The following is a 14,059-nucleotide window of genomic DNA, read 5'->3' as shown; positions in this document are numbered from 1 at the left end:
AGTCCCATTGAAATAATGTGATTTGTGAACTGATTTTTCCCCCAAATGAAAATTTGGAATTTGGTAAGTTTGAAAATGTAAATGCTTCAAGCAATACAAGGTCTAAGCAATACAATATTATTTTTGAAGTGTCCAAATGGTACTTAAACTTTTGAACGATAATCAGTTACGTTTTTAGTTAACTTTAGGTCATAAAAAAGGCTGCAAGCAAACAACAAGGCTTTTATTGCTTCAACTGGACTAATCATTTTATCTAAAACAATGGAAACCCCAATGCAAAATGTATGCCTGTAGTCCACATTCAATGCCAATTAAACCATTCATTATTAGAATTTTTTGAAAAGTCGGGACTGTGCTTAGCCACAAAATATTAAAATAAGTTTCTAACCTATGAAGCAGAGAACTACAGGTCATTTTTAATGCAGACACTCCCTGCTTCAGAGGCAAATCCTGGAATAAAAATATGAGAAAATAAATGAGAAAATTGCTGCTGATTCCAGATATCAATTATAAAATGAGAAATAAAATATAAAATCAACTGAACTGTAGGCAAAATGGAACTGGTACCAGTCACTATGATATGGGTTGTTTATTGTGTAGGTTCAGAACAGGGACAAAACTGATTTGTAGCATGCTGAGCATGGAAAGATAAAAGGCCACTAGGAACTCAGAGGTTGAAGAAGTCATCATCAGATTACATACCCCCATCTCCCAAGAACTTGTTAGCTGGTCCCCTTAAATACAGAGTTAAAAGCCACATAGAACCAATGAGGGGACAGAACTCTTAGTTCAATCATGCCTCAGTGTCCTCAGAGACATTAATAGAGTCCTACACCTATCTACCCACCTACTCTAGCAAAAATTATTTGACTAACTAAACTGGGAACCCTACAGATCAGACTGCCCTTGATACAGGAAAGCAGGACTAAGGGTTCAACAACAACAACAACAAAAACAGAAGATTTTTGAAGAGCAACAGGGTCATTTCTGCTAAAGATTTTTTTTAAAATAAATCTCTCAAAACTTGACATATCAATCAACAAAAACAAAGAAGGTTAAAATTCAAGTAGATGTTTTCAATGATAGTAGCTTATTGCAGAACAACTCACAGAACTTCACGTTTTACATCAGATTGTAAACCCTCCAGGGAAGGAACTATTTTCTTCTGTTTTTATAGTGCTGACCACACCAAAACTCAAGCAAAAATACCACCACCACAAACTTCAAAGGGAAATAAACCTACACTGGAATATCATAGCTGAATAGTCATTATTGCAGTGCAAAGAGTAATATCTGCTGTAAGGAGGAAGTTAGGTTTTTTGAGGGGTTTTAAATCCAAAGACAGGAGTCTCTGATAAGCCACTCAAATGATGAAATTATTTCCATAATGTGGAAATTCAGTTAATTAATCTGTATTCTAACCATCTTGGACCACGCTGAGGAAATCTCAGAGAATTAAAAAAGGGGAAAACACAGTTTTTTGTTTAACCATGAAGTGAATATTTATTTTCAGGCATAGTAAAAATGAGAAAATCATACAAAACCCCAGTGTATTTGTGATTAAAATTGAAGCATCAGAACCATATGAAGAGTCATTAAAAATGAAGGCTGTTTTTAAAACAAAAAAAAAAACTTAGATGTTTTTCTGTTCCAAGTGAAATGAAAAATAATCCCTATCTGTGGTTAAGTTTTAAGAGAAATTTACTTGTCAGTACAGTTTATCAATAAATTACTCTTTTGGCTATGTAGAAAGAGACTCCCTTCCTCCACCTCCTGGACAAGCTGAATGATACCAGTTCCATTTTCCAGTTTGTTCCTTGGTAAATGTAGTGGCTGAAGCGGGAGGATTCAGTCACTGTGAACTGCATTCAAATTTAAAGACAAATTTATCTGTTTTGTAGCATGCATTAATACAATGCTTCTTCTGTAGAAACATTTATAAAATTGGAAAAAACTTCTTCATCTAGATATTAATTTCAGTGACAATATTTAGGAGCTGATTTGCAACCACTTTGAGCTGAGAAAGATTGCTACCATACATGTTTTTACCTTGTTTAGTTAGCGGCAACAGCATTAGTTTCCATTTAGTATTTGTAAACTCACCCACATAGAAATAAGAGTGTGCAGCACGCACCCGGCACGTGTGCTGCATGCAAGGTTTGCAAGTGGAATACATGAAGCATTCAGCAATAATGCTGCAGACTGGTCCTGCAGCAGAGCAACATTTTCCCTTCTTAGGTATCAATCCATTTACAGATTGAACGAAACACCATGCACATCCAGAATGCAGAATATGAACATGTCATGGATCCCTGCCCATGACAAACATTTTAACTGGAGTAATAAACAATTACACAGCTGACCCTTGAGTCACATAACAAAGTTCTAAAATTGGGATAAAGGTGATCAGCCTTCTGCAGAATTTAGTGTTAAGGACTACTTGTGGAAACGTTTTGTAGCAAATATTGAAGTAAACATTAAAATGAGCTCTTCTAAAGAAGCATTCATGTAAAAAACCAAAGCAGCAGAATTTAGCACTTTATACATGCAAGTCTGCACTGGGACAGGTATACCAAACGGTGATCATATCCTGCATCTAAAATAGAAACCCAACAGATGAATTTTATCTTAATTTTTGTGGAAAAAACCTTTGGCACGCGGCCCATCAGGGAAAGCTGCTGGGGGCTGCGGGAAGCAGTGGCCAGCACATCCCTCAGTCCGTGCCGCTTCCCACAGCCCCCATTGGCCTGGAATGGTGAACCGCGGCCAGTGGGAGCTGCGATGGGCTGAACCTGCGGACGCTGCAAGTAAACAAACCGTCCGGGCCCGCCAACGGCTTTCCTTGACGGGCTGCGTGCCAAAGGTTGCTGATCCCTGATGTAAACAATATTATTTATTAGCACAAAGCAAAATAGCTGGTAATGCTGTCTGAGGTCACCAGCGAACAATATTTCAAACTTTAATCATAAATACTACCAGGTTCCAAAACAAATTTCCTCTGTATTTTTAAGAGAATTTGAAGGAAATATATATTCTCCTAGAGGGACCAGTTGCACTGTATTCCAATTAGCAGGGATGTCCTGTGTATTGGTAATGAGGGAAACAAATGGCAAGCTAAACGAATACTGTTTAATACAATCCAAATATCCTTCTCTTTTGCTATATATTCTCAAAAGTATTCAAATATCATCCGTTAATATGCAACTGTTAAAATATATGTATAGCTTTGTGAAGTTCAGTGTTTTTCCGATCATACCTCAAAAATATACAAACAGCAGCACGAGGATCACATCAATCACAGAAGCAGATCATTTATTTTCTGCCCTTATACAAATCCAGGCAAATTTGAAATGTATTTTTGAGGATAAATCAGTGTAAATGTGCTTTCTAAACATTTCAAGTTATGCCACTACTAAAAATAATGCAAGTATTTCGTGTTTAGAGGTAGAGCCAATAGGTCTCCAGCCAATTTATCCTCTTCCTAGTTTAAAGTGTAAACAAGTATGATCAGCCAGGTATGAATTCATGAAGTTACTATAATGAATAACAAATCAACATATTTTACATAATTTCATTGTGTTTTTTAACTCTAAATATATTTGGAGCCAGTGACAATCTATGCATATATCTTATACACAAAAGGGATCCCTTGGTTGAATATGCTGCATTTAAACATTCTTTATTCCAAGTTTTCAATACTTTAATCTTCATTGGTCCTGTTTTAAAACTTGAGAGCATTTTTCCATTTCCTACCTTTTCAGAAATTATCCAACAGAAAAAGGAATTGTTCCCAAGAATACAGGAATTGAGCATTGTCATAAATATAAAGGGAAGGGTAAACATCTTTAAATCCCTCCTGGCCAGAGGAAAAACCCTTTCACCTGTAAAGGGTTAAGAAGCTAAGATAACCTTGCTGGCACCTGACCAAAATGACCAATGAGGAGACAAGATGGGGGCGGGGAAGGAGAGGGGGAGAAACAAAGGTTCTCTCTGTCTGTGTGATGCTTTTGCCAGGACCAGAGCAGGAATGCAGGTCAGAACTCCTGTAAAGAGTTAGTAAGCAATCTAGTTAGATATGAGTTAGATTCTGTTTTGTTTAAATGGCTGATAAAATAAGTTGTGCTGAATGGAATGTATATTCCTGTTTGTGTGTCTTTTTGTAACTTATGGTTTTGCCTAGAGGGATTCTCTATGTTTTGAATCTGACTACCCTGGAAGGTATTTACCATCCTGATTTTCAGAGGTGATTCTTTTACTTTTTCTTTAATAAAAATTCTTCTCTTAAGAACCTGATTGCTTTTTCATTGTTCTTAAGATCCAAGGGTTTGGGTCTGTGTTCACCTATGCAAATTGGTGAGGATTTTTATCAAGCCTTCCCCAGGAAAGGGCATGTAAGGCTTGGGGGGATATTTTGGGGGGAGACGTTTCCAAGTGGGCACTTCCCCTGTTCTTTGTATAACACTTTGGTGGTGGCAGCTTCTAACCTAAGCTGGTAAGAAGAAGCTTAGGGGGTCTTTCATGCAGGTCCCCACAACTGTACCCTAGAGTTCAGAGTGGGGAAGGAACCTTGACATGGTAGCAGAGCGGTGGGATTAATCTGAAATCATTTTGAGATTTTGTTTTTAAACCAGAAACACAGAAGGATTAAAAGAAGGATTTTAAAAGATTTTAAAGGGTTTTGTAAAAGGGGACAAAGCAACAAGCATAACAAAAGGGATTTGTCTTTTGTGAGCTGGAGTTTTCTCTACCTAAAGGCAGGGTAGTTAACCTCCTGCAGGGAAATTCACAAGTTCTTCACAGACCTGAAGAGGTGGGGTTTTTTTTTTAGCTAAGAGCAACTAGAGGGCTTTTCTGTCTCTTTGCCTGGAGACAAAGGTGTTAGGTTTTGTTTTTTTTTTTAAAGGATTTTTCCCGCAGGCTGACAATCACTATCAGAGAACATCGGTATCCAGGTACAGCACAACCTCTTTTTTTTTTTTGACAAGCCAAGTTTTTCTTTGTTTGTTTGTTTTATTTCTAACCCTCCGGTGTAAAGTTAGTTAAAAACAGAGAGGCAAACATGACAGAGCCCAAGGCAGAAACAGCCAAAGAGACTGCCCACAGGAGAGCTATGGAGGCAAAGGAAAAAGAAATGGAGGAGAAGAAAAAAGAGAGGAAGCATGAACTGGAGTTGGAGAAGGTAAGGGCTGAGCGGAATCTACTGGATAACCCTAACCATCCTTCCCCAACAATCCACAAATGGGAGCGACTGTGTCCACAGTATGATGAATCCAGTGATATTGCTGAATATTTTCTCACCTTTGAGAGACTGTGCGCACTCCATAAAATTCCTGAAGCTCACAAGATGACCACCTTGATCGCAAAATTGACTGGAAGAGCTCTGGACATATTCAATAAGATGCCTATTGATGAGGCTTCTAACTATAATAAGTTCAAGGATTTAGTTTTAAAGCAATTTCAAATTACACCTGAAATATATAGAGTAAAATTCCGAACCCTTAAGAGAGGGCCTGGACTAAGTAATGTGGCTTATCAAACCAGATGAAGGATCTGTTAGATAAATGGGTCCAAGGAAGGGGTGTTAGCAGCTTTGAAGGAATGTGTGATTTGATAACTCAGGAGCAATTCCTGAATATGTCCAAGGAGGAAATAAAACAGTATTTATGGGATAAGGAAATGGACTCAGCAGAAAGTCCTGCTTCTTATGCTGATCGATACGAGCAGTCCCAGACCACCAGAGAGGCAGGGCAAGCCAGAACAAAATGGGTGGAGGGAGGAGAGAGGAACAACTCTGGTCGCAGTTAGAGCAGATACCAGAATGGACACCCTCAGACCACACCCTACTACCGGGGGCAGCCCAAGGCCCCAACTACACACTAAGGAATACTCCAGGCACCTTATCGTCCTGCCACACCGTTCTCCAGCAACCCACCTCGCCCCAGTGACCCGTCAGCTGGATGATGATTTAAATGTAACGAGCCGGGGCATATGAAGGCCAACTGCCCCAAGAACCCCAACAGATTACAGTTCATTGCACCGGAATCACACCAGAGATCCTCAGGCCCAGATACCTCCCAGATATCCTGGCAGCGGAGGGAAACTGTGAGTGTGGGCCGGAAGAAGGTCACCGTGTGGAGGGACACCGGAGCAAAAGTGTCGGCTCCCCATGCTTCCTTAGTGGACCCCAATTTAATCAACCCAGAGATCCAAGTGACAATTCAACCCTTCAAGTCCAACTCTTTCAATTTGCCTACAGCCAAGTTGCCTGTCCAGTACAAGGGCTGGTCAGGAACGTGGACTTTTGCAGTATATGACAATTATCCCATCCCCATGCTGTTGGGGGAAGACTTGGCCAATCATGTGAAGCTAGCCAAGAGGGTGGGAATGGTCACCCGTAGCCAGGCTAAGCAAGTCATCACGCCTAGCTCTGTTCCGGAAACTTCTACCAGGACCTGGTCACAGGTGATGGAACCGGACCCCACGCCAACGTCTGCAACAGCAGCAGTGGATCCAATCCCAGAGACCCAGACAGAGCCAGCCCCAGAACCGGAACCGGTGGAACAACCAGCACCTGAACCATTGCCCGCACTGAATCCAGTACTTGCAACCCCAACACCAGAGGGCCCCACTGAACCTGAACCGGCAGCAGCTGATAACCCTACACCAGAGGCTCAGCTGGAGCCTGAACCCCAACATAGTGCACCAGTGGAGCGCGGTTCACAGTCAACAGAAACAGCCCCATCCCCTACATCGCTTCCAGGGGGACCAAGCCTAGGTCCACAATCCAATGAGGAACTGATGTCTCCAGCATCAAGGGAACAGTTCCAGACCGAACAGGAAGCAGATGAAAGCCTCCAGAGAGCTTTGACGGCGGCGTGGAGCAACCCACCGCCTCTCAGCTCTTCTAATCGATCCAGGTTTGTTATAGAAAGAGGACTTTATACAAGGAAACTCTTTCTGTTGGATACCAGGAAGACTGGCATCCTCAGAGACAGTTGGTAGTTCCAACTAAGTATCGTGGGCTAAGCTCAAGAGCTTGACCCCCGGTCATCCTAGTCGTCATGCTGGGGTGAACAGGACCAAAGACCATTTGGGGAGGTCATTCCACTGGGAGGGAATGGGCAAGGATGTTTCTACTTATGTCCTGTCTTGTGAGGTATGCCAAAGAGTGGGAAAACCCCAAGACCAGGTCAAAGCCTCTCTCCAGCCACTCCCCAACACTGAAGTTCCATTTCAGCGAGTAGCTCTGGATATTCTGGGTCCTTTTCCGAAAAAGACACCCAGAGGGAAGCAGTACATACTGACTTTCATGGATTTTGCCACCCGATGGCCGGAAGCAATAGCTCTAAGCAACACCAGGGCTAAAAGTGTGTGCCAGGCACTAGCAGACATTTTTGCCAGGGTAGGTTGGCCCTCCAACATCCTCACAGATCAGGAACTAATTTCCTGGCAGGAACTATGAAAAGCCTTTGGGAAGCTCATGGGGTCAATCACTTGGTTGCCACCCCTTACCATCATCAAACAAATGGCCTGGTGGAGAAATTTAATGGAACTTTGGGGGCCATGATACGTAAATTCGTAAATGAGCACTCCAATGATTGGGACCTAGTGTTGCAGCAGTTGCTCTTTGCCTACAGAGCTGTACCACATCCCAGTTTAGGGTTTTCACCATTTGAACTTGTATATGGCTGCGAGGTTAAGGGGCCATTACAGTTGGTGAAGCAGCAATGGGAGGGGTTTACACCTTCTCCAGAAACTAACATTCTGGACTTTGTAACCAACCTACAAAACACCCTCCGAACCTCTTCAGCCCTTGCTAAAGAAAACCTACAGGATGCTCAAAAAGAGCAAAAAGCCTAGTATGATAAACATGCCAGAGAGTGGTCCTTCAAAGTAGGGGACCAGGTCATGGTCTTAAAGGTGCTCCAGGCCCATACAATGGAAGCGTCGTGGGAAGGGCCATTCATGGTCCAAGAGCACCTGGGAGCTGTTAATTATCTCATAGCATTCCACACCTCCAACCGAAAGCCTAAGGTGTACCATATTAATTCTCTAAAGCCCTTTTATTCCAGAGAATTAAATATTTGTCAGTTTATAGCCCAGAGAGGAGATGACACTGAGTGGCCTGAAGGTGTCTACTATGAAGGGAAAAGTGCTGGTGGCGTGGAAGAGGTGAACCTCGCCATGACCCTTGGGCATATGCACCGACAGCAGATCAAGAAGCTCTGCACTAGCTACGCGCCGACGTTCTCAGCCACCCTAGGACTGACTGAACGGGCATACCACTCCATTGACACAGGTAATGCTCACCCAATTAAAGTCCAACCTTACCGGGTGTCTCCTCAAACTCCTAAAATTGCTATAGACCGGGAGATCCGGGATATGCTACAGATGGGGGTAATCCGCCCCTCTGGCAGTGCATGGGCATCTCCAGCGGTTCTAGTTCCCAAACCAGATGGGGAGATACGTTTCTGCGTGGACTACCGTAAGCTAAATACTGTGACTCGCCCAGACAACTATCCAATGCCACGCACATATGAACTATTAGAGAAACTGGGATGGGCCCAGTTCATCTCCACCTTGGACTTAACCAAGGGGTACTGGCAAGTACCGCTAGATGAATCCGCCAAGGAAAGGTCAGCCTTCACCACACATGTCTGGCTGCATGAATTTAGTGTACTCCCTTTCGGGCTGTGGAATGCACCCGCCAACTTCCAAAGACTTGTAGGTGGTCTCCTAGCAGGATTGGGAGAATATGCAGTCGCCTACCTTGACGATGTGGCCATATTTTCGGATTCCTGAGCAGAACACCTGGAACATCTACAAAAAGTCTTCGAGCGCATAAGGGAGGCAGGACTAACTGTTAAGGCTAAGAAGTGTCAAATAGGCCTAAACAGAGTGACTTACCTTGGATACCAGGTGGGTCAAGGAACTATCAATCCCCTACAGGCCAAAGTGGATGCTATCCAAAAGTGGTCTGTCCCAAAGTCAAAGAAACAGGTCCAATCCTTCTTAGGCTTGGCCAGATATTACAGGTGATTTGTACCGCAATACAGCCAAATTGCCACCCCACTGACAGACCTAACCAAAAAAAACCAGCCAAATGCCATTCAGTGGACCGAAGAGTGTCAGAAGGCCTTTAACCAGCTTAAAGCGACACTCATGTCTGACCCTGTGCTAAGGGCCCCAGACTTTGACAAACCATTCCTAGTAACCACAGATGCGTCCGAACGTGGTGTGGGAGCAGTTTTAATGCAGGAAGGACCGGATCAAGAATTCCATCCTGTAGTGTTTCTCAGCAAGAAGCTGTCTGAGAGGGAAAGCAATTGGTCAGTCAGTGAAAGAGAATGTTACGCCATTGTCTATGCTCTGGAAAAGCTACGCCCATATATTTGGGGACGGCGTTTCCACCTGCAAACCGACCATGGTGCGCTGGAGTGGCTTCATACTGCCACGGGAAATAACAAAAAACGTATTCGGTGGAGTTTAGCTCTCCAAGATTTTGATTTCGACATCCAACACATCTCAGGAGCTTCTAACAAAGTGGCTGATGCACTCTCCCGTGAAAGTTTCCCAGAATCAACTGGTTAAAATCATCCTTGAGATATGGAAAATATTGTTAGTCTTTATATACTTGGTAGTATATTTAGAGGTGCAGGTGTCTTATTAACTCTGTTTTCTCCTAGAGCTCCAGGAAGAAATCACAGCCAGCATTTCACCCTACCTGTGATTTGGGGGACTTGTCATAAATATAAAGGGAAGGGTAAACACGTTTAAATCCCTCCTGGCCAGAGGAAAAACCCTTTCACCTGTAAAGGGTTAAGAAGCTAAGATAACCTCGCTGGCACCTGACCAAAATGACCAATGAGGAGACAAGATACTTTCAAAGTTGGGGGGAGGGGGCAGAAACAAAGGTTCTCTCTGTCTGTGTGATGCTTTTGCCAGGACCAGAGCAGGAATGCAGGTCAGAAATCCTGTAAAAAGAGTTAGCAAGCAATCTAGTTAGATATGAGTTAGATTCTGTTTTGTTTAAATGGCTGATAAAATAAGTTGTGCTGAATGGAATGTATATTCCTGTTTGTGTGTCTTTTTGTAACTTAAGGTTTTGCCTAGAGGGATTCTCTGTGTTTTGAATCTGATTACCCTGTAAGGTATTTACCACCCTGATTTTACAGAGGTGATTCTTTTACTTTTTCTTTAATAAAAATTCTTCTCTTAAGAACCTGATTGCTTTTTCATTGTTCTTAAGATCCAAGGGTTTGGGTCTGTGTTCACCTATGCAAATTGGTGAGGATTTTTATCAACCCTTCCCCAGGAAAGGGCATGTAAGGCTTGGGGGGATATTTTGGGAGGAGACATTTCCAAGTGGGCACTTCCCCTGTTCTTTGTATAACACTTTGGTGGTGGCAGCTTTTAACCTAAGCTGGTAAGAAGAAGCTTAGGGGGTCTTTCATGCAGGTCCCCACATCTGTATCCTAGAGTTCAGAGTGGGGAAGGAACCTTGACAAGCATACAACAACCAGAATGTCAGAAAAACCCCACTTGTATCCTGCAAAATCAGAGTACAAACACAGGCCTTTCCCAATTTAAGCATTTTCTTTTTGATTTAGAGTGTACATTATTCACTGTAGAGACACATTAGGCTACTATTCTTATCTGATAGCTTAGTTACCTGTGCTTTAACAGTGCTTTCCAAAACCCACAAATATTAAATTTTGTTTACTTAGATATTGTTACTATATTCTGTATTTGCACATTTGAAATAAAGATTGAATATTAGTAAGACTTAGCTACAATTTTCTTAAAATTATTTTAGAATTAAAATTTTATATGATATAAGCCAAGTGCATTTTTTGATGGGCTATGCAGCCACGGGACCATAAATGCTAATAAAACAGGTCTGCAAGTGTATTTTGTATTTAAATCCTTTCAGATTAGAGTATGGTGGATCATTGTTAGAAACTAAAACCCTTCAAGCTATTCTGAGCTTCACTTCTACTCGATATGAACTTAGTAGAAATGAAGAAACTAACTTTCATAATCTGTTGCCTCCGCTCCTGCAAATATTTCTGCATAAAGCCAAACAGATTGATACAGATCAAGCATTTTAACACAAGGCATTTCCTGTTCTCTTTCAGGCAACACAATTTACACATTAATAGTCAGATGCAGTTCTATAGTTTGTAAATGAAAGAACCTAAACTAACCAAGAACTGTAACTTAACATATTTGGTCAGTGCTGGAGTTTATAATAAAAATCAAGAACAAACATCTATATCTCTGCACTATTTCTAGAAGGACTGATGCATAATTTCTAGTTGGTCATAGCATCAGTTCACTCATGTTTGCTTCCAACAAGCTGAAAGCTGCCTATCAGTCCCAAGTGACGATCTCACTTTCAGGGCAGTAAAACAGTGTTATTTTCATAGCCTCTTCTTTCTATGAATTGGAATAATTTAGGTTCTTTCTGAAAATAAAAAGCAGCCAGAAAGCAGACAGTGGGAAAAAGGGATGCAGTGTCCATGTGGCACAAATGCATGCTGCTAAATTCACAGGCTAGTATCAGGAAGAGTGGGAATGCAAAGCTAAGAGCATCCCCATGTACAAATTAGTGCTGGATTTTGTTTTACAACAATTTGTTTATTGAAAAGGAAAGAAACATTAGCTCCTGAATTACCGACTAAGGCCACATTATATATTTCTATAATTCTGTGAAGTCAAACAAGACTTTCAGCCTTTAAGATAATTATGGGGGGTGAGATGATCACTGCTTGCCATGGAGGGAGTTGCAGTCTTTGAAAATAGCTTAAGAGGAGCCAATCCTTGTTCCATGAAATCCTTGTTCACTCTCTTCAAAGAAATCCCTCACTACTACAAGAATTCACAAACCCTCAAAAAGAAACAAATGCCTTACTACCGACATGCAATGTGAGTCACATCCCACAGTGGAAATTGTAAGATTTTAAATGCAACTATGTGAGATCTTTTTGTTTTTTTAAGTATTCCAACCCCCCATGCATGAACATTCACTACATACAAGAAGTCATTAAGAACTCTCCTTATTTTTCAGGGCCTAGCATGTGTGCCATGTGGTCCACTACAGGCTGTTAGAAAACCACTGGTGACAAAAATGAAAATTCCATCAACACACAGGATAAAGTTTGGGACATTATAGGTAAGCTCCTACTTAACTTGCGATACAGTGGAAATCGCAGATTCCTCAATATTAGGCTTCTACCGCAATTCTGACAGCAGGAGCCCCCGCTCTCAGCCCCGGGACCCTGACAGCAGAAAAATCGCAGAAAAATAATAATGGGCTTTATTACTTCAAATAAGGCCCATTATTTCCTCTTCGCAATTGTCCATGTCTTGTCTGCAACTCAACCACATTTTTGTGACAATCATCCCGCAATTCAAATAGGGCCTTATTTATAGGCCTAATGCACGGAGTGTGGCCCTCCAGGAGTATTATTTATATACCTTACATGCTGTATTCTTGGCAATATTTGACTTTTTCAGAATAAAACAGAAGGATGCTACATATATAATTTCAAGCATCAACCCTGGTGTTGCCAAAGGTTTAAAAGTTATGAACCAGAACTTACAAAGTGGCTGCAAACCTGCTTTTAACACCTCATATGCCAACTTCGGGTTTCTACTTTTCTTCTTTTAGTATTACTAATGTAAAGTTAAAAACTTTACAAAAAAAGTTTAGTTTTCAATCAATCCACTATTTAGAAACAAAAAAGAAAGAAAAAAAGACTTATGAAGAAGTCTGAAAACAAGACCGACCTATACCCTGGGTGAGATTGGATGGGTTAAGTGTCTCTGGCACTATTTGTCTTCACTATTGACAGACACTGTCACAACCCACCACACGATGCCTGTCTCTGAATGGCGGAGCTAGAATGCAAGTTAAGTATTAATAGAGAAAACAACTAGCATCCCAGTAAATATAATCAAGCAATCCAATTCACCAATTAAAAAATAGTCACACAGATTCAAGATAGGCTGGTTATTTTAATTTACATTAAGCCCAAAACAGTTTCAATTCCTTACAATTACATGCTGAAATAAGCAGTACTTTATACCTAGATTAAATACATCATTCTATCTGATTTTATATAAACACCACCAATTATTTACACTCATGTTTAAAGGTACAAAAGTAGTAATTTCTTACCTGCAACTTTTTTGTTAGTGGTTCTCATCCACCAATTCAGTTTAGTAGGTTTTCCCACTCAGAGTGGTGTCAGAGGCAACCAAGCAAGTCAGGCAGAATTCTACACCTCCTCAGCTGCTCCCTCTTCCAGCTCTCACCTTTCATCTCCCCAACTTCCTGACATAACCAAACCATCTTAAAAGGAATAATTCTGTAATGTCTTGACTAGTGGATCAGAATTACAAGAAACATCTCCAGGTAGGACATTCTCTCTTCTGTTCCTCAAATCCACCAGTTCCTTCCAAAAATGTAGTAATATTGTGCTGGACTAAGTGAGGTTTTTATACCACTATGACAAGGAATTTCTCCCCAGTAATTACAAACTAGGTTTGTCCTCTTTTTCCTGTTTTTGTTTTTGCATTATTTGATAATAAGAATAGTGCATTTTCATAATGAACTAATGCCAAAACCTTCTTAATGGGTGGGCTTTATTGCTTATACATCAGTCAAGAGAAGGCGGAAAGCAACTTTAGACTAGAACAGAAATAGGAATTACAGACCTAAAGGTCTACTACTTATTCCACTGTATTTTTAGAGGAAATATATACTACCAACAGAAATTTCCATTAAACGGAAAGAGTGTTTGTGAGAAACTTTCCTTTCTTCGACTCTCCCAGTACATATCTATACACTATCACCATTATACATAGAATTCAAATGATGAGAGAACATCCTTGCCTTAACTGCCATCAAGCTAATTAGACACTGGCCTCTCCTGAACTGTTGAAACTATCTTCATAACAGTACGTACCTAGAAGTGACATACTGGGGAGTGCAGTTTAGAAATTTGTCAGAAATTATTTGTATTACAACAGTGCCCAGAGGTCCCAGTATGCT

At 41.2% G+C, this 14,059-nt stretch overlaps 1 protein-coding gene across 1 annotated transcript in view; it reads right to left on the bottom strand.

The window, feature by feature from the left end:
• NFAT5 (nuclear factor of activated T cells 5) overlaps nucleotides 1-14,059 on the bottom strand; it is a 147,800-nt gene that overhangs the window by 81,086 nt on the left and 52,655 nt on the right. The window lies entirely within an intron of this gene.

The sequence above is a fragment of the Eretmochelys imbricata genome, chromosome 12, assembly GCF_965152235.1.
Source record: "Eretmochelys imbricata isolate rEreImb1 chromosome 12, rEreImb1.hap1, whole genome shotgun sequence".
Classification (NCBI taxonomy): domain Eukaryota; kingdom Metazoa; phylum Chordata; order Testudines; family Cheloniidae; genus Eretmochelys; species Eretmochelys imbricata.
This window is presented reverse-complemented; position numbering and strand designations above follow the sequence as displayed.